This window comes from Felis catus, chromosome A3, assembly GCF_018350175.1.
Source record: "Felis catus isolate Fca126 chromosome A3, F.catus_Fca126_mat1.0, whole genome shotgun sequence".
NCBI lineage: Eukaryota > Metazoa > Chordata > Mammalia > Carnivora > Felidae > Felis > Felis catus.
Genome location: NC_058370.1, coordinates 92,270,646 through 92,294,419, shown reverse-complemented (window position 1 = coordinate 92,294,419; position 23,774 = coordinate 92,270,646). Strand labels below are relative to the sequence as shown.

At 36.7% G+C, this 23,774-nt stretch overlaps 1 long non-coding RNA gene across 1 annotated transcript in view; it reads left to right on the top strand.

Annotated features, from left to right (window-relative positions):
* Positions 1-23,074, top strand: part of LOC123384508 — a 38,676-nt gene extending 15,602 nt beyond the window's left edge. Inside the window, exons 2-3 of the long non-coding RNA XR_006595687.1 lie at positions 15,500-15,570; positions 22,735-23,074. This is a non-coding gene — a long non-coding RNA (uncharacterized LOC123384508). The remainder of the gene's footprint in view (positions 1-15,499; positions 15,571-22,734) is intronic.
* The last annotated feature ends 700 nt before the right edge of the window (positions 23,075-23,774 follow it).

The window sequence follows — 23,774 nt, the reverse complement described above, 5'->3', positions numbered from 1 at the left end:
GGAGTTTTGGTGAAAGAGCATGTGTCTGAAGATCTAAGAATGGACTTATAGCAGTGCTACAAAATTATTGGCTTGCAATGATAAGACTTAAAAACAGAACCAAAGGTTTTCAGTGAAGATGTCTTGAAAAGTACTGAAAAGAGTTTTAAAATATTTGTATCTTTAGCCAAAAGACTACTATTGCAAAATAGCCTCTCCAAATTCAGAAGGACAGAATGAGCCTCTGTGGATGTCCATAAGCCTTCTTTCCCAACCAGGCCAGTGTTGGTACATTAAGCCCAAGAAACAAAGTGGGTAAAGGAGGAGAGATGGGATCGATCTGTAGGTTTAACCATATGGAATTGCATCTCACCAGGCTTGGCTTGGCCATCCCTCTTGCTGAGACCAAGTCTGAATCCATAATATGACATCATGCATTAGGAGCCCAGGCAGCTCTCTGGTAGTAGGTTGATTACATGTGACCTTTTCTGTCATGAAAGGAGCAAAGATTTGTCCTCACCAAATAGACACCTAATCTAGATTTGAAGTTACTTTCCCTGCCGCTGTCAATATCATTCATCCATGAAATTACTCAATGCTTTATACTCTGCATCCAACCAAGAAACCAATTCAAAATAAAGGAAGTAAACAAGGGGCTGTTGCTTCTGAGATTCACTGGTCTTATTTTCTATCCATCAGCTGTAAGCAACTGGTACTCAAAATAATAGAAAAGCCTATTGGAAGCTGGGGGACAATACATTTGGATATAGGGTGCTGTTTTTCTCATAGAGATAATCTACTTCTATACCCTAGAGATAAACCCAGTGTTATGAACAAAGGAGCAGTGGTAGAGGGGATCAAAGTATCTATCAGTATTATAGCTAATAGTCCACCTCGAAAATTTTAAATTCCTTGGGTTGTACCAGACTAAAGGTTTTATTATGCAAGAGAATTATGGTTTCTCTGAATTGGAGTAACTGAAAGTGTGACTTGGCTTTACGTAACTCCTTTTTTATTATTATTTATTTACTTTGAGAGAAAGAGAAAGAGCACACAAATGGGAGAGGGACAGAGAGGGAAAGAGAGAGACAATCCCAAGCAGGCTCCACACTGTTCAGCACAAAGACCGACCTGAGGCTCAAACCCTTGAACTGTGAGATCATGACCTAAGCTGAAATCAAGAGCTGGATGCTTAACTGACTGAGCCACTCAGGCGCCCCTATGCAACTCCTAATGTAAATGGAGAAATCTTGAAAAAGGAATATTTGTTGAGGTTACTGAATCTGACCACCCAGAGTAAATATGATGGGTATTGTACAATAATATCCAGAAGAAGAGTGGTTCCTGTTGGCTGTCTCCTGTTCTACCATCTCAATAGTCAAGACTTCATATTCTTCATATTAAGGTCTTCCCTGGCTTCTCCATACAAGTAAAGTTGCCACGTGAATCCATGTGTAATATAGAAAGGGTAGTGGAGGTATTAAATCACATCCGTACCTCAGGTTGCAAATTCAAGGACACTGTAATTTCAGGGTTGTCATAAAAAAACAGATTACATATGTTAATATTCATGTTTCTTGTATTCCTCTATCATCTGTAGGGTATATTTATAAAAGGAAAATATTATTTTCTTCATAGATCCAGAAAACGTAAATTTGATCAAAACAGATAGAGGAAGAAAAAGCATTATTAAAATATTTTGGAGTCAGAAACTAGAGTACAAATTAGAATCTGTTCAGCTGCAAGTCACATAAAATGATTTTAAGTAAATCACATAATGGAAAGTTTGAAGTAGAGCAGGCTTTGCTTCATTTCCCTTGGGTCATCTTGCTTCTCTCACCTCTCTACGTCAGCTTTCTACTCAGGTGGAAGCCAATGGCTTTCAGCACATTGAACCTCACATCTAGGCACTGGAACACTCAGAGTAAAAGATAAAATAACTACTCACTGTATCTAAAGGCAGGATACTTTTCCAAGGAACCTCTGGGACTTGTCTTCTCACCACTCACTAGCCACAATTAAGACAGATCTAATCCTAATTCACCTCTGACAAAGAAGATGCTTTACACATAGGTCAGTAAAGCTGGGGGTATGGTCACCCTGGGAGCATATGTGTTTGTGTATGAAGAAAAATAAAATACATGAATTAAAACTGCAGCAGTGCTGAAAAGGATGAAAAGGAGACAGATCTGAAATGGTTTATCAGCAGTGTAGACGACAACAGAGACTGCAGAATATCAAATGTGAATTCAGGAACTGGGAGTAAAAAATGGCTTGTCTCCAGTAGAAGGGATGTGAGTGCATGTATGGTTGTACATGATGATGGATCATACTAGAATCATATTAATTTAGGAATCTTTAAGTGTAGGGAAGAATAGTTTATTTAGGTTCTCACAGGGCTGGACCACGATCCTGTACCTTTGGTCATAGCTGACTCAATTAATGGTAGACTATTGGCCTACTGAGGCCATTTAGATTCTCATTCTCTAGAATTTGAAGTCTGAATGGAATAAACCAAAAACTGAAGATGCCTGAGGCTGTCATCCTATTTGCAGCGAGTTGGGGAAAAAATATCCATAAACTCCAGCTAGTGAGAATCTCAGAGCTGCTCTTATTCATGCGCCTCCCGTGGTTTGTTTGTGTATCTTTTGCAGCAATGTTGATCGACTCTAATATTCACCCAGTAAATCTTATTTTTTGCTGAAGTTTTGATTTCTGCTGTTGACAATATGATATAATGCTAACTAATACTAGTATGCTGTCAAATTAGAAATCACTGATATAGTTTAAACTTTTAAATGTCTTAATAAAGTAAGATAACTCTAGAATGTGTAAATTGGTTTAAACAAGGATGCTCAGCTTCTTGGAAATTAATGTGTAATTAGAATCCACATCCCCCTAACTCTGGCCAGTGAGTTTTTCAGAAATAGATATAAGAATGCTGAGAGCCTGGCAAAGCAGCTAGAATTCTAGTTTAGAACTTTTCTTTAGAAAGTTTCTACCAGTGTTTTGCAGACACCCTGGGAGATTGCTGACCCCACTGAAAGTGCTATGACCCACTTCTTGATATTTTCCGGGATTTAGTAACCTTTCCTTCTTCTACTAGATGCATTTTATTTTGAACCCTCCACCCTTCCACCACTGTAAGCTTTTCCCATTTTAACCTTAAGACATTTGAGGAATAAAAAGAGTTCCTGATCATAAACCATGTGAGTGCCCCTCCTTTCCAGTACAGTCTTGTAATACTAAATAACAACAACTGTCTGTTTTCTCAGATAGAGTGATGAGGGGAGAAGTCTACAAGTGCCCTTAAAGGAGAGTATAATACAACAAAAAGGGCAAATGAAAAGCAAACCATGGGGATAAGAATTTTAAAAACTTGTTTGGTAAAATAATCAGACCAATACATCCTAAACTGTGGGTTCAGCCTGAATTTATCTGGGTTCTGACAACATGTTGACCTTCAATCAATTTGTTTTATATCCTTGAAATAACATTCTCTGATCTTTGTCAGTTCTCATTCAATTCTATCCACCTTGGCCCTGAAGTATGTCAAACTTCTAGGAAATGTAGCAAGAATGTTTACGTCTATTATTTTTTCAAGATTGTGGAATCCAAAGAAAAGTTGATGCTTTTAATCTATAAATCCTTCATTTTCAGACAAAATGAGCAAAGACCAACTCAATCTTTGAGGGAGCATTGACCCATTCTTAGATCCTTAAATTGTAGAAGCAAACAAGACAAACACTTGTCTGTCTTGTGTCCTTCAGGAAAGAATGAGTTGTGATTTCTGAGAAATAAACCAAAAAGATTTTGTAGAAAATAATGGTGTTTTATCAATGTGGTTGACTATAGACTGGAAGTGGGACTGAGCCCGGTCAGCAAAATAGAGCAATCTGTTTTCTGGCTACTGGTCAGAGAGAATGGTCTAGACTTTGCACTTGTTAGTACTCTTAGTACAGCCTCTGGAGCAGATCATGTCTTCATGGGAATTTAAAGAGTTCGATTCAACAACTCTGACAACCCACAATAAAGGTAGTTTCTTAAATCACTCTGATTTGTACCACTGCTCAGGTAATTAGGATCATGTGTTCATTTAATCAAGCCCTGTTTTAAATTCCAGTTCCAGTGACAAAGTTCTTGTCCTGTTTTCTCTGTTATTATCCCAATTAATTACTACCCTTAATTACTTTTGTCTTTACAGACCAGGGGCTAATAAACCACAACCTGGTAATGAAATCCAGCCCACTTACTATTTTTGTAAGTAAAGTTTTATTAAACAATTATGTCCATTTTTTAAGTTTATTCATTTATTTTGAGAGAGAGAGAGAGAGAGAGCAAGCCTGAATGGGGGAGGGCAGAGAGAGAGGGAGAGAGAGAATCCCCAGTAGGCTCCATGCAGTCAGCACAGAGCCCAATGTGGGGCTTGAACTCACAAACCGTGAGAGTGAGAACATGACCTGAGCCAAAATCAAGAGTTGAACGCTTACCCAACAGAACCATCCAGGCATCCCATGACCATTTGTTTATGAATTGTATGAGGCTACTATTATGTTACTAACAGCAGAGTTCCGTAGATGTGAAGGACACTATGTGCTCTGCAAAGCTGAAAGTATTGTCTGGCCCATTGCTGAAAAAAGGTTCCTGTCCTCTAACCAAAACCCTTGCTCAACCTTATGCCAACTGCCCCAACATTCAGCCCAATGTTCTTATCTTTATTCTGTGATCTGTGCATCTGATATCTATTTGAATATTTTTCTCAATTTCCTCTGCATTTTTCAACTCGACATAATTTTTAATTTTTAAAAAAATTGGGGGATAATTAAAGGTTTATGGAAAAGTTGCACCAATATTACAGAGAGTTTCTGCATTTTTGCATTCACTTTTCCCCTGATACATTTATCATGACTAATGAAGAAATATTGACACATTATTATTAACTAAAACCTATAATTAATTCAGATTGATTTCCTTAGACTTTGTGTGATGTTCTTTCTCTGTTCCAGGATTCCATCCAAAATACCACATTATATTTGGTCTTCATCTCTCCTTTGGATCCTTTACCCTATGATAGTTTCTTATTCTTTTTGTTTTTTGGGTTTTTTTGGATAACTTTGTAAGTTTTGAGGAATACTGGTCACATATTTTATAGAATGTTCAATTTGGGTTTGTGTGATGTTTTTCTCATGGTTAGACAGGGGTTACAAATTTTGAGGAGAGGGGTGCCTGGTTGGCTCATTCGGTGAAGCATCCAACTCTTGATTTCAGCTCAGGTCATGATCTCACAGTTCGTGGGTTCAAGCCCCGTGTTGGGCTCTACACTGACAGTGAGGAGAACTGCTTGGAATTCTCTCTCCCTCTCTCCCTCTCTCTCTGCCCCTCCCCCACTCATTTGTGTGAGCACTCTTTCTCTGTCTTTCAAAATAAATAAACGTTAAAAAAAAAAGAGTCTCTGGGGCACCTGGGTGGCGCAGTCGGTTGAGCGTCCGACTTCAGCCAGGTCACGATCTCGCGGTCCGTGAGTTCGAGCCCCGCGTCAGGCTCTGGGCTGATGGCTCGGAGCCTGGAGCCTGTTTCTGATTCTGTGTCTCCCTCTCTCTCTGCCCCTCCCCTGTTCATGCTCTGTCTCTCTCTGTCCCAAAAATAAATAAAAAACGTTGAAAAAAATTAAAAAAAAAAGAGTCTCGAGGAGAAAAAGCACAAACATCAAGGGTACATAAATCAAAACAACTTATTACTGTTGACCTTCATCAAATGGCTAATGCAGTGTTTGTCAGTTATCTCCACTAGAAAATCATTCTCCCTCCCACTTCTCACACTATATTCTTTAGAAGGAAGTCTATATGCACTGTTTTTGGCATTTTTCTTATCAGTCTCTCTATAGCCAATTACTATCTTATCCTTTGGCATCTCCATATGATTCCCTAGCGAGTTTTGCTGATGCCTGCATGGATTCATGCTTATTTTCTGCCACCAGACACTCTGGAATACCACATACTACCATCTCTTAGACCTCCCTCTCACCCCTAGTTGTTTGTGTTCAAGTGTCTGTCCCATCCTGGCAGACCTATCTACTTTCCATATTGCCTTTCTCTGCTTTGAATTGTGACCTTGCCAATCAAGGTCACTTATAGCAAAACAGACATGATTTGTCGTAGATTGAGATATGAACATTGAAAGAAATGAAACAATCTATAATTATTAGGAACATTTAATGACATGATGGAATCCAACAATGATTCCAAATATGATGAGTTGGCAGTGATGGGGGGACATTAAAATGACTCTATTTAGTAAGCACTTGGGTGTATGTGAGCAAAAGCTGTTGTGTTGAGAGTAGATTTGCAGACTTCTTGAGGATAGATAGGCTCTGGGGTGCAATAATGGATATTAACAGCATCCAATTATATATGAAAATAGCACATTGATGTAATTATCTATTTTTAGAGAAGGCAAAAATTTTACCAAGCTTATAATGCATTGATCCAGGAGAAGTCATGAGGATTCATAAAGCAATGAATCAGGAGATGTCTCAGAAAAACGTTTTAACCAATTCAAAATTGCAGAAGGTTTACAGAAAAAAATTAAAAATGAGGAAGCAGTGGAGAATCTACTCAAACAGGAAACCTATTGCTCCTGGCCAAATTAGAATAGAAGATAAGCTTTGTGAAAATCATGCTGGCGGTGGAGAGAATACTTTTAAGAATTGGAGATCATTATAATGCAGGAAAGCATTTAAGGTGCTACTTAGCTGAAGGTTGGAATTAAAAGTACAGCCTGCCCTTGGATCTATTCATAGAAGCTGTAATGTTTATTAGCATGTGAGAGACAGTCATTAAGGTGTTACTGCCTTAATTTGTATCAGGACATATAAGAAATAATTTAATTAAGTATTAAACAGTTTTTCCATTTTTAAAACAATTTTTTTTTCATATTTAATCTCTGACCAATTTGGGATTCACTAACAATTTCTTCCTAGGTATCTTAGGTCCAGAACTCAAACATCCAGCATACAAATCATCTAAATTTTAGTGACTACGTGGTTTTCCTTTTTTCTGAGTTCAACCATTAGTTTTGAGTGAATTTCGATTAAGAAAAGCAACAAATTACATTGATAAACACTGCCCTTAAGTGCCAGTTTCTGAGGTACAGACTCCAGCTGTGTGTTTTCTCATCAATGGAGGGAGAGTTTTAGGAGGGGAAGTTAACCTTGTTCTTCCTGCCCTTTGTAAAGTGAAGCTCTCCCCTTTGAGATAAGTGATAATTAGAACAAGGAGTATGTCATTTAACCAAAACATTTGACTCCATAATTAGATAGCCTTAGTTTAATTCAGATCGCACAAAGAAGCTGCAGGCTTCCTAAAAGCCATGGGCAGGCTCCCCAAACCTCCCTTGGAGATGCTCCTCTGTAGGAACCTTGCCTGAAAAAGGGCTCTGGAGTGGGCTCCATCGATGCTGGCGGCAATGGTGGCTTTACAATGCCTGTGAAGGCAGGGTTTGGCTCACTGTACTGTCAGACCTTGTTTTCATCCTCTTGCTTTGTCTCTAAATACATCCAGATTTTTTTTTCCTATGAAGCACACTGTTCCCAATGGGAGTTCTGAGTGAAAAGCTAAAGCTATAATTTGTTTTAGTGAAATATAGAAAATAAATGCATAAAGTATTTCTCCAGAGGCAGATCTGAATTCTACTGCCTTAAATATTAGGAAAAATGATTTATACATGTTACTTACTCATTTGATCCAATTTTACTCAAAAAGGCACATTGATACATGTGTTTAAATATTTTATATTAGCCATATATTCACAACCTTTGCTTACTGTTAGTATTTATTATTACCTTTTGCTGCCTTTTAAATCTGGACCTCCACTGCCTTTAACTTTTGAATTATTGACACGCTTTATAGCTTTGGCTTTAGGGTCATGATGTTCTCATAATTACCTGTGTCATCAATTCTTTATTGACTCAGTGATAAGGGTATTGAACTACTGGTCAGGCTTGTAAACAGCATGTTTCTTAGATCAATTTGAACTGGTCTTTCTTCAGACTTCTATGGAAACTGTACAAGACTGAAATAAAGGTAACAACTCTCAGGCCCAATAACACACTCATTCAGCATCATTTATGTAAGAATTTGGGATACAAATCATGAGCTACAATGACACAGATTCAGTCTTAGATGATCAGCTGCGTTTTCATTTGCATATGTTTCTTTCCTCCCCACCAGTAGGTTAATAGTGCCATAACATGTGTCTTTACCCAGAATGGTATTACAAAGGATGGACACGTAGATGCAGTACATAGATTCCAACTTGAAGGAACTACTTATTGTCTCAACTACTGAGAGCTGTATCAGACCCTTCAGAGATTGCCCTGGCTATAGCAAGCCACCTCACCCAAGGGTGGTCCATATGCGATGCCTGACAGAGGCTAGGTTATAAAGGCCTGGTCATGTTGGCCCAACATGAGATAACACCAATGAGACATTCCTTCTCAAGCACTCCCTATGGAGCAGGCCAAAGTGTTGTCTGGCCTGTATCATAGCTCAACTTGTCCCTTTGCCCAATCTTTCCTTTCTCCTTCCTCTCTTTTCCATATCCCACCACTACACTCTGTCACAGGGTCTGCTTTCAGAAGAAGCTACCACAAGTGCCTTGCCGGTATCCAGCCTGATGTGAATTGTAGTTTGGGGTGATAGGCCTTTCCAAACAAGCCACTCAGTGCTAGCTGCTAGCTGCACCCTAAGAAATGGCAACAATTCTAACATCCCCTTAAGATATATGGCATTTAAAGGATTACAGCAAAGCCAGACTTTGTGGCTATATTATAAGATGGCAGAAACAATAAGTAATGATACAATATAAAAAGAAAATCTTGGGGCACCTAGGTGGCCCAGTCGGTTAAGCATCTGACTTTGGCTCAGGTCATGATCTCACTGTTCATGGGTTCGAGCCCCATGTCAGGCTCTGATCAGAGCCTGGAGCCTGCTTTGGATTCTATGTCTCCCTCTCTCTCTGTCCTTTCCCCACTTGCACTCCGTCTCTCTCTCTCTCTCTCTCTCTCAAAAGTGAATAAAACAGGACCACCTGGATGGCTCAGTCAGTTAAGCGTTTGACTTCAGGTCATGATCTCACGGTTTGTGGGTTTGAGCCCCACATCAGGCTCTGTGCTGACAGCTCAGAGCCTGGAACCTGTTCAGATTCTGTGTCTCCCTCTCTCTCTGCTCCTTCTGGGCTCGTACTCTGTGTCTCTCTCAAAAATGAATAAATACTAAAAAAAGTTTTTTAAATAAGTTATTTAAAAGTGAATAAAACATCAAAAAAAATTTTAAATAAAAGAAAAGAAAAACAAAGAATAAAAACTGGAATAATTCTTTCTTTTGGGGTGATAAACATAATGTAGCAAATCTGACACAAGCAAAAAGGATCGTAAGTACAACAGAGTTCCTAGAGGGCAGATGGGGTCAGTGAGGCCCTCTTTAGAGATGGAGATTTAACAGGATGAAATAGAAATAATATGCCAACCAATAGAAAACACCAACCAACTAATTTCCTCAGTATTAGAGAATCAACACTTAGCAGATGATCATATAACGATCTGGAGAAGGGGCTTCCTGTCTAACCCTAGAATCACCTGAAGTCTGAAACCAACACTCAAAGATTTTGCTATATTGAACAAGGCCTCAGAAATTCCTCTGGAATAAAAGGTGAAGGAAATAATTTTTTGAGGAGGTTACACCCGTTTTGGGTTTCTTTCTAATGAGATTAAAGTGAGATTTACTACCAGGAATGCAGAATGAAGTGATGTATGACTTGATACAATCCAGCCATTCCAGAACAGTCTTCTCTGAGGTATGGTTGGCCCACAAGCATAGGGCAATTATCTCAGTGCATGGAGTGAGCTAGAGAGATGCAGAAATATAAACAAAATTCTATAACTTCACCAGAAAGCAGCTTCATAAAGGAAATTAGAATTCTTTCATAATTTTTTAAATTCATATTAATGGGGAATCTTTTGCAGATGTATATGCTTATCATAACAATAATGAATCATCTCATCTGAGGCTGATAACGATAGTGTATGTGAAAGTATTTTGTAAATTTAAAAAGACATATAAAATGTTACTTGTCACTGACACGTGCCTGGAAAAGTGGGCAAATCAATAATTGCATGGTGAGTGAAACTACTGGAACATGATTCTCTTTATTAGTAGCAGTATGAAAGAATCTATTTGCTTTTGTTATATATCAGTTTTTACATGTAATAATTAATATGCAATTAAATATAGAAAAATACACTTTTGTATGATTTCAGAGTCAACATTCCATGGACAATGTAGGCACAATCTTATCTTTATCTTTTTTTTTAATTTAAATTCCAGTTAGTTAACATACAAGGTACAATCTTACTATTAAATAATCCACCCAAAAGGAATAGTTCTTTTTCATCTCCATTGTGAGAAGTCCAAAAAGCCCTCTTGGTTTGTTTTGTTGTCTAATATTTTATGGAAGGCTATTGACTAACCTGATCCTATAGTTGCTGAAACATAAGAGATCACTGATCACTTATGAATTCAGAATTCCTCACTTTATGTTCTCTTCGGAGAAGATGATCTCAGATGATATGCTATCACACTTTTATCCAAAGACCAGACAAGAGAAAGAATATTTATGGAAATTTGACAGATTTATAGTCCATTTATTTTATCCTTAAATGAAAATGAGCTCCCTGAGGGAAATATGCAAAGATCATACTATTTGATTTTCTTGTCTAATTACAAGGCTCTTTCAAAGAAAGAATAATATTTAAAAATTAGTAATGAAAGATATCCTATTAGGTCTTTTTTTTTTCTTTCATCTTTAAACACTTTTGGCTTTGGATCTATTAGAGAATCTGGTAAGAGATATGAACCTGCACCCCAGAAAAATGCAAATCTACAAAAACTGTATATGTATATGCACTTACTTTATATTTACTTTCACCAATACACAGACTCTTTGATGCTCATTCATGGACTTTAGGGACCTATAGACAAGAAGTTGAAATTTCCCTCTAGTAGACATCCACCCTAATTCTAGCATTTACCTTTAAGCATCCCGCTGGTTATTGGCTTCAGCTAATGTTTTACTGTTAGCTTATTAAGAATTTTGTACACTATACTGAATTTCCTCAAAGGACTTTTTATGATTTACTGAGATAATTTTCTCATTTGACCTATTAATATGATGATTTAAATTAATAGGTTTTTCTGCTTTGAGAACATTTTGGCATCCCTGAACTAAATTAACTTGGTCTTGTTGTATTTCCTGGTGGATTTGGGAACTGTTTACTATAGTCACTTTCAATAAAAAGATGCTTTTCATCACAGTATTCAACATTATTCTGGAGGTATGATAATTAAAACTTTAAAAACACTACCAAGAGGATAATTTTGTTATATATCTAGCTATATCCATATCTACATCTATAACTATATACCTATATATCTATCCAAATACCTTTAATGAGCTAATGTTATACTGTTCTGTTATTCACATATTGGTCATATATACCTAAATTCAAAATCTTGAGGTTAATTGCATTTTTAAATATTTTCTGTAATAAATATTTTAGTAATTGTATAGCAAAAGGAAAAAAAAAAGAAATAAAAGGTGCTTGCCAAGCTCCCAAGTAGGAACTTGAAATCAAGGCTTAACATACCCTTGAATTTTGAGTCTATAGATTGCTCTCCAAACCTGATCGGAATCCTCAGAATTTGTTCCTCAGTTTTGAAATCATAACACTGTCAGTAAGCTTCCTTCAAACCACCATGATGGCTGGTCAAATTATTGTTCAGAGCTGTGCCATGATCCCCAGTGAAGGGAGCAATGAAGGATGGTAAGAAATTTTGTTTTCAAGAAAAACACCTAAACCAAAAACACAATTCTACTTCTAAGAATCTTTAGAATTAAACTAAGCATGCTGCTGCACATTGAGAATAATAGATGCTTTAGATGCTTCAGCAGTGAAAGGCAAAGGAACCACAGTCTGACAGAAGAGTTAACTAGTTGGATATGGCCAAATGGTTTGGAGATCTACAAGGGAAGATACTGTAGTTAATGAACCAGCAGGAGAAAATACATATTTTTATGGAATTTTCAAAAGCAGATGGGGCCTCTTGTGGTTGGAATTGTTCATTCATACATCCACTAAAAACAAAGAAATAGAGTAGATCTGAATGGTAGGTCATGAAAAAGTATTGATATTATTTTGTATTCATTTACTCATTTATTTACATGTTTGTTCATTGAATATGTGTAAAGACACTGCTCCAGCCACTGTAAAAATTAAACAAAATTCCTAAAAATTGCTTCTGAAAAACCAAAGCATTACTCAATATTACTGTATCAAATTTCATTCATGATCATTAATACTAATGATTCCCTTCTCTGAAAGGCTCAATTGCCATATAGGGTTCATTTTATGGCTCTCTGAAACAAGGCAGTACAAATGTATATGCAGGTGAACCCATTAAATTCATCCTCTGGCAAGAAAGACCCCTTCAATTCAAAAAGCCTTATGACTGTAGCTACAGTTTGTCTCCATTACCTTATGATATGAGATTCCTGACACCTTTTTTCCGGCTCTGGCTCATGGCTGTGTGTCTCCCCTCCTTGATTTCTCAAGCAAACAAATTTCTTTCCCCTGAAACACTAGTGCTGATCCTGCCTCAAAGGAGTTGATGCTGTCTGGTTCAACAAACGCTTCTATTAAAAGAAACTGCAGTTGGAAAACATAACAAGCCTGGTTTTTCCAGTCATCAAGTTAGCACATTCCAAAAATTGAGTAGATCCAATCAATTATGTCACTTAGGCTGACAAAAATTGCAGAATCAACTGAGTCATATATTAATGACATCAGAATGAACTGCCATTCCTTGTTTGTGACTTTCCTATTGACACGTCATTTAATTGTTATGTATTGCAACTAAAAAATATGTCACATTATGAAAAAAGTATTTTTCTGGACTGAAACAACAACGATACGGAGAATAAAATTTGACCCAGACTCTTCTTGAGAATGTGATACACCACACAGAGCAGTTATTCTTTCTCCTTCTTGTTTTGAATTTTCATTTCCCATATTCCTTTTCTTTTGATTTTTTCCAATTAAGACATGATTGTCTTATAATTTTCTTTTGAAGATATTTTAATAACAAAGTTCGTGTATGTGTGCGTATTTGTATGGCCTGCTTTGTATAATTTCAGAACCACATAAACCATCCAGACAGAATGCAAAGAATATCCACAAATAGACTGTTACTTCATCGCTTTTGGAATCCAGAGGGACCAACTTAGTTATGTAGGCTTTTTTCCCTAGCTTTCTTTCTCTTAATTATTATTAACTATTTTTGATTAGCGCCTTCTCTACCATTATGAATTTTCAACATACTGCAAAATTTCTTATTTTTCTGCAAAGGTATCCAGAAACAGCAAAGGGAGTCTTAGTTTTGGACTTATATTTTGTTTGCATTTTAAACTTTTTGATAGGATAATGTTAACATATAACTGCTAGTAAGCCTAGGTTTATCTCATAGTCTGTGGTGGTTTTTTTTTTTTTTTTTGTCTTCATTTAAAACACAGTCACCAGGTTTGTCTATGATGTAAATATACAATATAAGGTATATGGAAACACTCAGCATTCTTATTCAACACCAGTTTCACTGAGTGACCCTATACATGAGACATTGGCTCTAAGGCTGCTCAGCACAGAAAATAGAAAGCATTTCATAATGGCTTAACTAAGTTTTTTATTCTACAATGATTGTTTTGCTATTTAGAGCAGGTGCATCCTAAGATGAGCATTTTTTCTGTCACTGGATCTGTTTGCCACTTTTTATTTTAAGTTAGAGCCAAATCTTTTATGAATATGAAACTGGTTCAAGAATAGGACAATTGAGCTCAAAAAGTTCTGTCAATTGCTTTCCTCAAACTGATTTTCCTGACAAAAAAAATTTATATCTAAAAAGAATATCCATTTCCTCTCACAAACAAAGCATACAAGGTTAACCCTGATGAATAAAGATAGAAAAATATAGTATGAAATCAGCTATTTGGACTTAAAGTGTTAGCTGCATTGTAGCATGTTAGCAAATAGGAAAGAGTTATAAAAGGCTTTTTTTTTCCAGGGAGAATGGGTAATAGAATATACCTTTTGTTTTATAAAATTGCTTATTTTAAGAAATTCTAGCACAATCCATAAGCCACATCATTAAAGTGAGTAAACAATATTCCTAATTTTCTCTGTGATAGAGATGTAAAAACTCAGTCATCACGCGAAAGATAAACAGACATTCAGAGGTAGATAAATAGGTAGAAACTTTTATAAGTATCAATCTCCACATGCTATTTTGTTAAATAGTATTTATTATAATTTTAGTGGAATTTAACATAAAAAACTGAATCTGAGGTAAAACTGAGTGATTCAATGATGTAGTTTTAAAAATCTGTCTTTATCTCCCCTCTCAAAAATAAATAAACATTAACAAAAATTAAAAAGGGGTGCCTGGATGGCTCGGTTGGTTAAGCATCCAACTTTGGCTCAGGTCCTGATCTCTCGGTTTGTGGGTTTGAGACCCGCTTTGGGCTCTGTGCTGACAGCTCAGAGCCTGGAGCCTGCTTCAGATTCTGTGTCTCCCTCTCTCTCTGCCCCTCCCCTGCTCATGATCTCTCTTAAAAATAAATAAACATTAAAAAAATTAAAATATGTCTTTATCTCAAGGGAAAGCATTTTAAAAACATGAGAGAAGCTATAGTTCAAAACATGAAGAGGACAGTCATTATTATTTTTAACAGTAGGTTAGGCTTGTGGACAGTAAATTTCTTTTCCATAGACGTCTTCTTTGATGCTCTAACTAACTTATCTCTCCCTTCCCATATTTGTTTCTCTCTATCTCATTATCCTTATTTGATTCCTTTGAGGCATTTGTCCACTAAATAAAATTATTTACATTTTAAATGTGCTCTCTGTCTCTGTTCCTTCACTAGACTGTAATACTCCTGACAGAAACTTTATAGCACTGTTTCCAGGTGCTAAGTATTTACTGAGGACAGAAATGATGAGGAAAGTAGTCCTTTTACACTTCTTCCCACCTTCTCATCTCTCCTGCCAAATATTATTATTTATATTACTATTTTTACATTGTCAAGGTGTAATACAACTATATTCTGTTCTATAATCTCAATTCCCACATGTGTTTAGTCTTAGTTCTGTGTGAAAATTAATTAAATGCTCATCCATGGTTTCTCCTTTTCAGGCGTTCTGCATCTAATTCAACACTGAATTAGATGCATTTGGCCAGTGGGGAAAATATCCAAGAGTCACTAAATGTTATTTGGGTGATGTTTCAGGAGATATGTTCATTGCCTTCATACTTGAAACTCATATCCATTGGATATATTATTATTGGATCACATTCACATTGTTTTCCCCACAGTTTTATAAACATTTTTTCTTTGTCTTCTGGTGTTTATGTTGCAGTGAAAAAAATCTGAAGTTAGACAAAACTTTTCATCCTTATGGACAGACAATATGTCTTCGTTCCTGAATATGTGAGCATTTCTCTTTTCTTAGAAATTTAATAATTTTCCAGTCTATGTATAAATGTTGATTATTCGCAACTGATATATATATCCATGTATTTTCTTTCTTTTTTTCCTGTCCCATTGGTTAACTTCCCTACTTTAGGAAAATAAATTATGCTTATGCCTGCTCACCTTATCTCTCCTCACATTACATTTCCTTCACTGTATTTATGTGTTCCATTGATGTCATCTATTATTTCTCAAGTCTTTCCTATACATGAAGGGGAGATAGTCATTAAACAACACAAAAGTAAATATTATAAAGTTATAAATTAGGATAAATGCCATAAGGGAAAAAAAGTTGATGTCCTCATGGAGTTTTAGGAGGCCCTAATTTAGATCCTGAAGTTAAGAAAAAGTTCTCTGAAATGATATTTAAGCTGGGATATAAAGGCTGAGTTAGAGTTCATCAGGTGAAGATTTGGGGAGAATCACCTCATTGGGAGGAAATAGTATGTGTGAAGTCTCTGCACTGGGAAAGTACTTAACATGTCTGAAGAACTGAGAAACAGTCAAAATTGCTGATGTCCAATGGATTCCAGGAAAAAGCAAAATGATTTGAAATGATCTTTTAGAGAGAAGGAAAATCAGGTGGGGCATGGTAGCAGGTTCTATTTGAATCTTAATTCAATTATAATACAATCAAGGGATTTTTTTAAAGGAAAGAGATGAAGTGTGTGTAATAATAAAATATCACTCTGACAGTTGTATGAAATATACAAGGTAGGACAAAAGGTAGAATGAATAGACCAATAGGTGGTTGTATTCTGGATAAGAGCAGGTGATGGTCTGCATGACAGTGATAGCAATGGACATGGAAAGAAATGGATAAATTTAAAACATTTGTGGGAGTTCCAACTGACAGGATTTTTCAATGGGTTGAGAGTTGCATATGTGAGAAAAAAGATTCCTGATTTGCACAGTATGAGTAAAGACACCATTTACCAAGTCAGGAAAATTAAGAAGTATCACATCATTTGCTTGGTGGTAGGACTTTGGAACATAAAAGTTCCTCTGTATATATGTTAAATTTGTGATGTCCATTGGATAGCAAAAGGAGATGTGAAGCAAGCGGCTTTATATATGGATTTAGTGCTCAATAGAATGATTATGATTGATGGACATAAGATTGAGAATCATCACAACTATAATACATCTTAGTTGGTTCGCACTGCTATCACAGAGTACCATATACTGGGTGCCTTATAACAATAAATTTTTTTCTCATAGTTCTGGATGCTGAAAAGTCCAAGGTCAAGACACTGGAAGACAGTGTCTGGTTAGAGCCCACTCCCTGTTGCTTAGACATCTGTTTTTTCACTTTGTCCTCACATGGTGGAGAAAGTGAGATCTCCCTGGGGTTTCTTTCATCAGGGCATTAATCCCACTCAGCGCTTCACCCTCAAGACCCAATTGCTTCTCAAAAGACCCACCTCCTAATTCTATCACATTAGGAGTTAGATTTTTTGCATATGAATTTGGGGGGACACAAGCATTTAGTGCATAACATGATCAGAATATAGTATTTAATTACATAGAACTCTATGATACCCACAGGGTGTGCATAGAAAAATAAGTAATAAAATATTTATGGAATATTTATTATAAGGTAGGTTCTGTTTAAAATAGTTTACTTGCATTAACTCATTAAATCCTCATTGTAACATCATACAGCAGGTTACTCATATCATTCCGGTTTTAATAATGAACACTCTGAGGCAAAGAGAAGTAACATTCCCAAGGGCATAGAGCTAATTAATCATATTTCTGGGATAAAAAAGGGTAGGAAAGAAAAGAGGTGAGGAGAGGAGAAGGAAGGAGAGGAAAGAATTCAGGGGAGGTGGGGAGGGTGGTAAGACCAAAGGTGACACTAGAAACAGGGACACTCCATTTGTCACGCAATGTTATCACAAGTCACCGGAGGAATGTAGTAGGATTTCCAAAAAACACTAACTATGCAGTTAGCAGTCATGATTTTAGAGTGAAACCAGTTTATCTTATTTTCTCCTTCAGAGTCCAGCTTCTCTTTTATGGGTTCAAAAAAGACAATTGGAGTGAAACATGTTGGGAATTGACCAAGCAAATAGGACAGAAGTATAGAACACCAATTTTGCTTTATAGCACCAATATTGCTTTTAATAATAATTGAATCTAATTCAGTAAGGAAGATAGAAAAGAGAAATGTTGAGAATGTTGTAGGTTTAAATTGTACTGGTATTAAAGACACATACCCAGTCAGGTCTTGAGGGGAACATGAAATATTTTTGTCTATGTACTCTCCCACATCTCATAGTTTTCTGATTCATCTGTGTCATTGGACCATTACACTTACTCACACATTTCTATTGTGTGCTTAGGGGGACACAGGGAGGCTTGTGAAAAAAAAAAAGACAAGAGGCACCTGGTTGGCTCAGTCGGTTGTGTCCAACTCTTGATTTGGCTCAGGTCATGATCTCATAGTGTGAGTTTGAGCCCTGATGTCAGGGTCTGCAATGACAGCAGGGAGCCGGCTTGGGATTCTCTCTTTCCCTCTCTCTCTCTCTCTGTCCCTCCCCCTCTCTTTTTCTCTTTCTCTCTCAATCTGTCTGTCTCAAAATAAATAAATAAACATTTTTTTAAAAAAGACAAAAGGAGGAATCTGGGTCAGTTAAAACTAAGTAATAATTCTTATTAAGGATTTAATAAAACAATTTGGGGAAAAGGGAAAAAATGATTTTTCTAGCCTTTTTATCCTTTCTGTTTCAACCACTTAAAGCAGTTTTTGTTTGCCCTTCTAGTTTTTACAATACGAAATTTGAATTTATCAAAGTATAACTTCTTTATGGTATACAAATTAAGCACCAAAAAAAAGTGTTGCCGGAAAGATGCATTTTTCATCCAAATACAGTTACTATGGAGGGTCAATGGAATAAAAAACAGGCAAAAGGATTTTACAGAGGGTCGAACACGGTAGACTATGTACTTTAACATAAAGAAAGAAATTCCTCTGTAATATTGGACGATCATATTTTATTTTTAAAATACATCCACATTCCAATAGAATAACTGGCTCCAAAAATTTAGATGCTTTCTACTTGGTTTCTGTACCCAGAATTCCTATTAACATTCTCTCCTATTATTTTCTCTCCTTAAGGAATATACTTTTCTGAAGCTATTTAATAGCCATCTACTTTGAACCAAGTTACTTCTAGATACACAATATTCCCCCTAAGTCTTGTTTTTTCAGCTTTTATTCCAATGGTTTCAATGAAAATAAAAAAAAAGCATAACATGTATGTCAGTCAAAAGACTTTTATTCAGAGTCCGTAAAGAAACATTACAACTCAATATTAAGACAATAAAAAATCCACCAAAAGCAGGCAAAGGATTTGAAAGTATATTTAATGAAAGAAGATATGCCAATGACCAATAAGCACTTAAAAAAGACGCAGAACATTATTAATTGTCAGGAAAATGCAAATTAAAACCACATAATGTATAACTATGCACCTATTCTAATGGAAAAAAACTCCAGTGTTAACAAGGATGTGGAGGAACTAGAATACTCATGCATTGTTGATGAGAATATAAAATGGTACAGCCACCTTGAATAATGACTTCTTGGTTTCAAAATATGTTAATAGATACCACCCAGCCGTTATACTTCTAGGTATGTACCAAACAGAAAAGAAAAAAAATACATCCACAAAAAGATTTGTACACCAATGTTCCTAGAAGTTTAGCACAAAACTGGAAACAGCCTAAATGTCTTTTAATAGGTGAATAGAAAACAAATTATGGTATATCTATAATGAACTGGCCACTTACTTACTACTTAGCTGTGGAAGGCAATACACTATTAATACACACAATCACATGGATAACTTTCAAAATCATGCTGAGGAAAGGAAGCAAGGCAAAATTGAGTGCATAATGGATGATGCCATTTATATAAAATCCTAGAAAAATGCAAACTAATCCATAGTGACAGTAAACAAATCAGTGGTTGCCTGGAGATGGAGGTTAGAAGGAAAGATAGATTACCAAGAGGCACAAGGAAACTTTGGGGGATAATGAAAATGTTCATTATCTTGACTGTGATGATGTAAATATATCAAAAACTGATTGAAGACTTGATATGTGCAACTGGTTTTATGTCTATATAACTCTTTATACAAAAAAAGGCAGAGAATGCCCCCCTTTGCCTCATTTGCACTGTAAATTCTACCATCTTTATGAAGTCGCATCTCTAAATGTCCCAAATGCTTTTTGTCACTCTCTCCTCTGAGACTGCGTGCCTACATTTAACTATGTCATAGAAACAATCACATAATAATATAATTAGCTTCAGAGGAAAAAAGCTTTAGAGGGACACCTAAAATTTGTGCATAGATATTTTCAAATTAAATTTACTACCAATTCCCATGTTGATATTTGTAATGATATCAACATAGCTGTCCCCCCTGTCTGCACTAGGTGGTAGGATCCTTGAGAAAAACCATTTCTTTTTAATTTTTTTAATGTTTATTCATTTTTGAGTGACAGAGAGAGACAGAGTGCAAGCAAGGGTGGGGCAGAGAAAGAGGGAGACACAGAATCCGAAGCAGGCTCCAGGGTCTGAGCTGTCAGCACAGAGCCCAATGCAGGGCGTGAACTCACAAACCATGAGATCATGACCTGAGCCGAAGTCAGATGCTTAACCAACTGAGCCACCCAGGCACCCTGAGAAAAACCATTTCTGATTAGTCCTCTGTTTTAGCACCTGGCACATTGACAGTCACACAGTAGGTCTGCTATCCACACCTGAAGGATGAGTAGGTAATGCCTATGACATATGCTCTGCTGTATGGAGTTTTTCTGATATGTTTCTGGGCTCTTGACTCTGTCCTCTACCGCTGATATTGCTTTATAATTGAGGTGTTGGTTTTGACAATTTTCATGACCCATAAAATTTACAATTCCCTGGGAAACATTTAGAAGAAATGATATGGGGGAATTATTTCATCCAGCACCTTCAGTGTTTACATGATAGGTTTTTATCTGCTGTGATACTCATCTTCTGTGAAAAAAATCTTAAGTTTTTTGTTTGTTTACAAAAATCATCTTCTGTTGTCCTCAATTGCGGTTATTTCTGATTCTGCCTTCTGAACTGCAGTATTTACACACGTAATCTCTATTCAAAAGAATATAGCACACTTTGAAAGCCATTATCTACTACTGGAGGTGTGTTTATTATTGCTTTCTGTGCCTCTATTGTCTTCTCAACTAGGAATCCATAACACAAAATCCTGCAAAGCTTTTGTCAGAAATGTCATAAAAGAATATGTTACTATAGGAGATGTGAAAATTCCATTTGGGCTTATTTACCAATTGAGAGAGACAGTCAAGGTTGGGACAATATTATCAGCAAAGACTGCACTGCAAATAGTAATAGGGATTTTTTATTAGCTCTTTTTTCAAGAAGAGAGAAATCTAATAGAAAACATTTTTGCAAGATAAGTGCATAAATAACTAGTTTTGTGCTAGGTTTTCTACTGCTATTGCAATGTTGCCCATTAAGTGTATTTATGGAGTACTTAGTGACAAGAAAATTGTTTGATGGACATGTCCCCCATAATGAGATTTTTCTGAAATTGTAGTTTTATTTTAAGTAAAAGTCTGGAAATGTCCACAATAATATTTCCTGACAAAAGGAGTGGGCCTGGGAGAATTAATATAGACTCGTGTCACCTTTAGCATCCTGGGAAGTAACAGAATTTTTGAGGGAACAATAAAATACTCATTCCCACACTAATAACCATTTTTATTTAGAAAAAATACACACATAGAAATTTGACAGATAAAGTTTCCAAAGGGTCCTATGCTACTCTGTTAAGGCATTTAAAATTTCTTGTTTTATGGTAAACCTAAGTGGAGGCTTGAACACAGACATCTACTCATATCCTGAATCCTAACTGAAATGACAAAAAGATATATAAAAATGGGGGAAATCTGCATCACACATTCAGTAAATGCCAGTCTAAATCGGCTTCTACCTCTCAAATGAAATTGATCTTGTCAAGGTCACAAAGGACGAGCCTTCCAGGATTCTAGGCTGAAGAATCACTTTCCTTCTAACACTTCTGCAGCTCTAGACACAGCTGGCTCCTCCTCCTCTTCTCTCACTTTTTCATTATGTTCTCCTTTTCAGTCTTCTTTGCAGCTACTTTTCTTTAAAACTCCACTTTGGGGATGTCCCCAGGCTCAGTTCCTATGCAAACTGAATGTCTGTGTTCCCCCAAAACTCATATGTTGAAAGCTAATCCCCGATGCAATGGTATTGGAGGTGGACCCTATGGGAGGTAATGAGGTCATGAGAGTAGAGCTCTCATGACTGGGATTATTGACCTTATAAAAGAGATCCCAAGGGATTTCTCATCCCTTCTACCATGTGAGGACACTGAAAGAAAAGCCATCTCTGAACCAGGAAGTAGGGTGTCACCAGATACCAAATCTGCCAGTGACTTGGCCTTGGATTTTCCAGCCTCTGGAATTGTGAGAAATTAATTTCTGTTCCTAAGCAACCCAATCGGTGGTATTCTGTCACTCAACTCAAACTGATTAAAAGAGTTCCTTACCCATTCATTTTTCCTGGTACACACATTTATGAGATGATTTCACCCAATGCCTTGGCTTTATACATTTATTTACTGATGAATTTCAAATTCATTTTTATTTGTTATTCTTATTTTTTTAAGTTATTTTTAACATTTATTTATTTTTGAGAGAAAGAAAGAGAGAACATGAGCAGGGGAGGGGCAGAGAGAGAGGGAGACACAGAATCTGAAGCGGGCCCCAGGCTCTCTCTGAGCTGTCAGCACATAGCCCAATGTGGGGCTTGAACTCAACCAGCTGTGAGATCATGACCTGAGCCGAAGTCGGATGCTTAACCGACTGGGCCACCCAGGTGCTCCAGAAATTCCTATTTTTAAATCTTACCTCTTCATTAAGACCTAAACTTGTTATCTCCAACCATCTACACAACATATCCACTAGGATACTGAATTAGTTGGCTTATGCTAAGTTATAATATAGTAACCAACAATCCCCAAATCTCAATACATTACACCAAAAGTTTATTTACACCCTCATTAAATGTTGCCTCTTTTTCAGCTAAAGAGCTCTGATCCATGCATGTTTTCCATACTTGAATCAAGTCTGAAGAGACAACCTCTACCTGGGATATGCTGCTTTTATGACAGATGGAAAAGAATGATGTGAAAACCATACAATAATTCTTAAAGCCTTTTGTTAGAAGTGGCATATGTCCTTCTACCCACATTTCATCAGCCAAAGCGGATCATACAGTCAAGCCTGATATCCATGGGGCAGGAGAACATAACCTTCCCACATGGAGACTCAGCATATAGTTGAGAACAATTAATATAATTTGGCAAAAATGTCATAAGAATCTCAGAGTTTACATGTCCAAAATTTAAATATTTATTTCTCTTTCTTCAGAAGACATGGTCCTCTTTGATTCTTTCCACCTCACCAAATGCCATCCCCATCTATCTACTTGGCCCAACAAGAGGTTTAAAAGGAAGTAGTGATTCCTTCATTTCCCTCTGCCCATCATCCAACCTGTCATCAAATCTTACTGATCCTATAGACATGTCATAATCCAATTCTATCCCACTGTTGTCGTGCTAGCCTAAAACACTACCCTGAACAAAGACTGTAGATCCCCAAACATGTTCTCCCATAATCCATTTACCATATGAGAGCCAGCATTTTCTCTTTGAAATATAAATTGAGTATCACACCAATATTGAAAATCCTTCAGTAACTTCCTATCACAGTTATCAAAACATCCAATTCCTTACAGTTGAGTATAAGGCCCTGTGTGACTTGTCTCATCAACCTTGCTAACCTCATGTTCCTGTTCCATTCTCCTGTTTGCCGCTGTGCTCCCTTTATACTGACTGGCCTTGGATACTATAGCAAGCACACCGTACTCTTTCCCACCCCTAGCAAAAACATAAGTGCTGATAATCTCCTCTTATCTCTGGACTACCCTCCCGCCCTATAGTTCTCAGATGTAATTTCGCCTCCTTAAAGAGGCTTTCTCTAACCATCTTACCCCAATAAGAAACTCAAATCCATATCCTTGTATCAATCTATTCTCTATCATAGCAAAGTATTTATGTTAC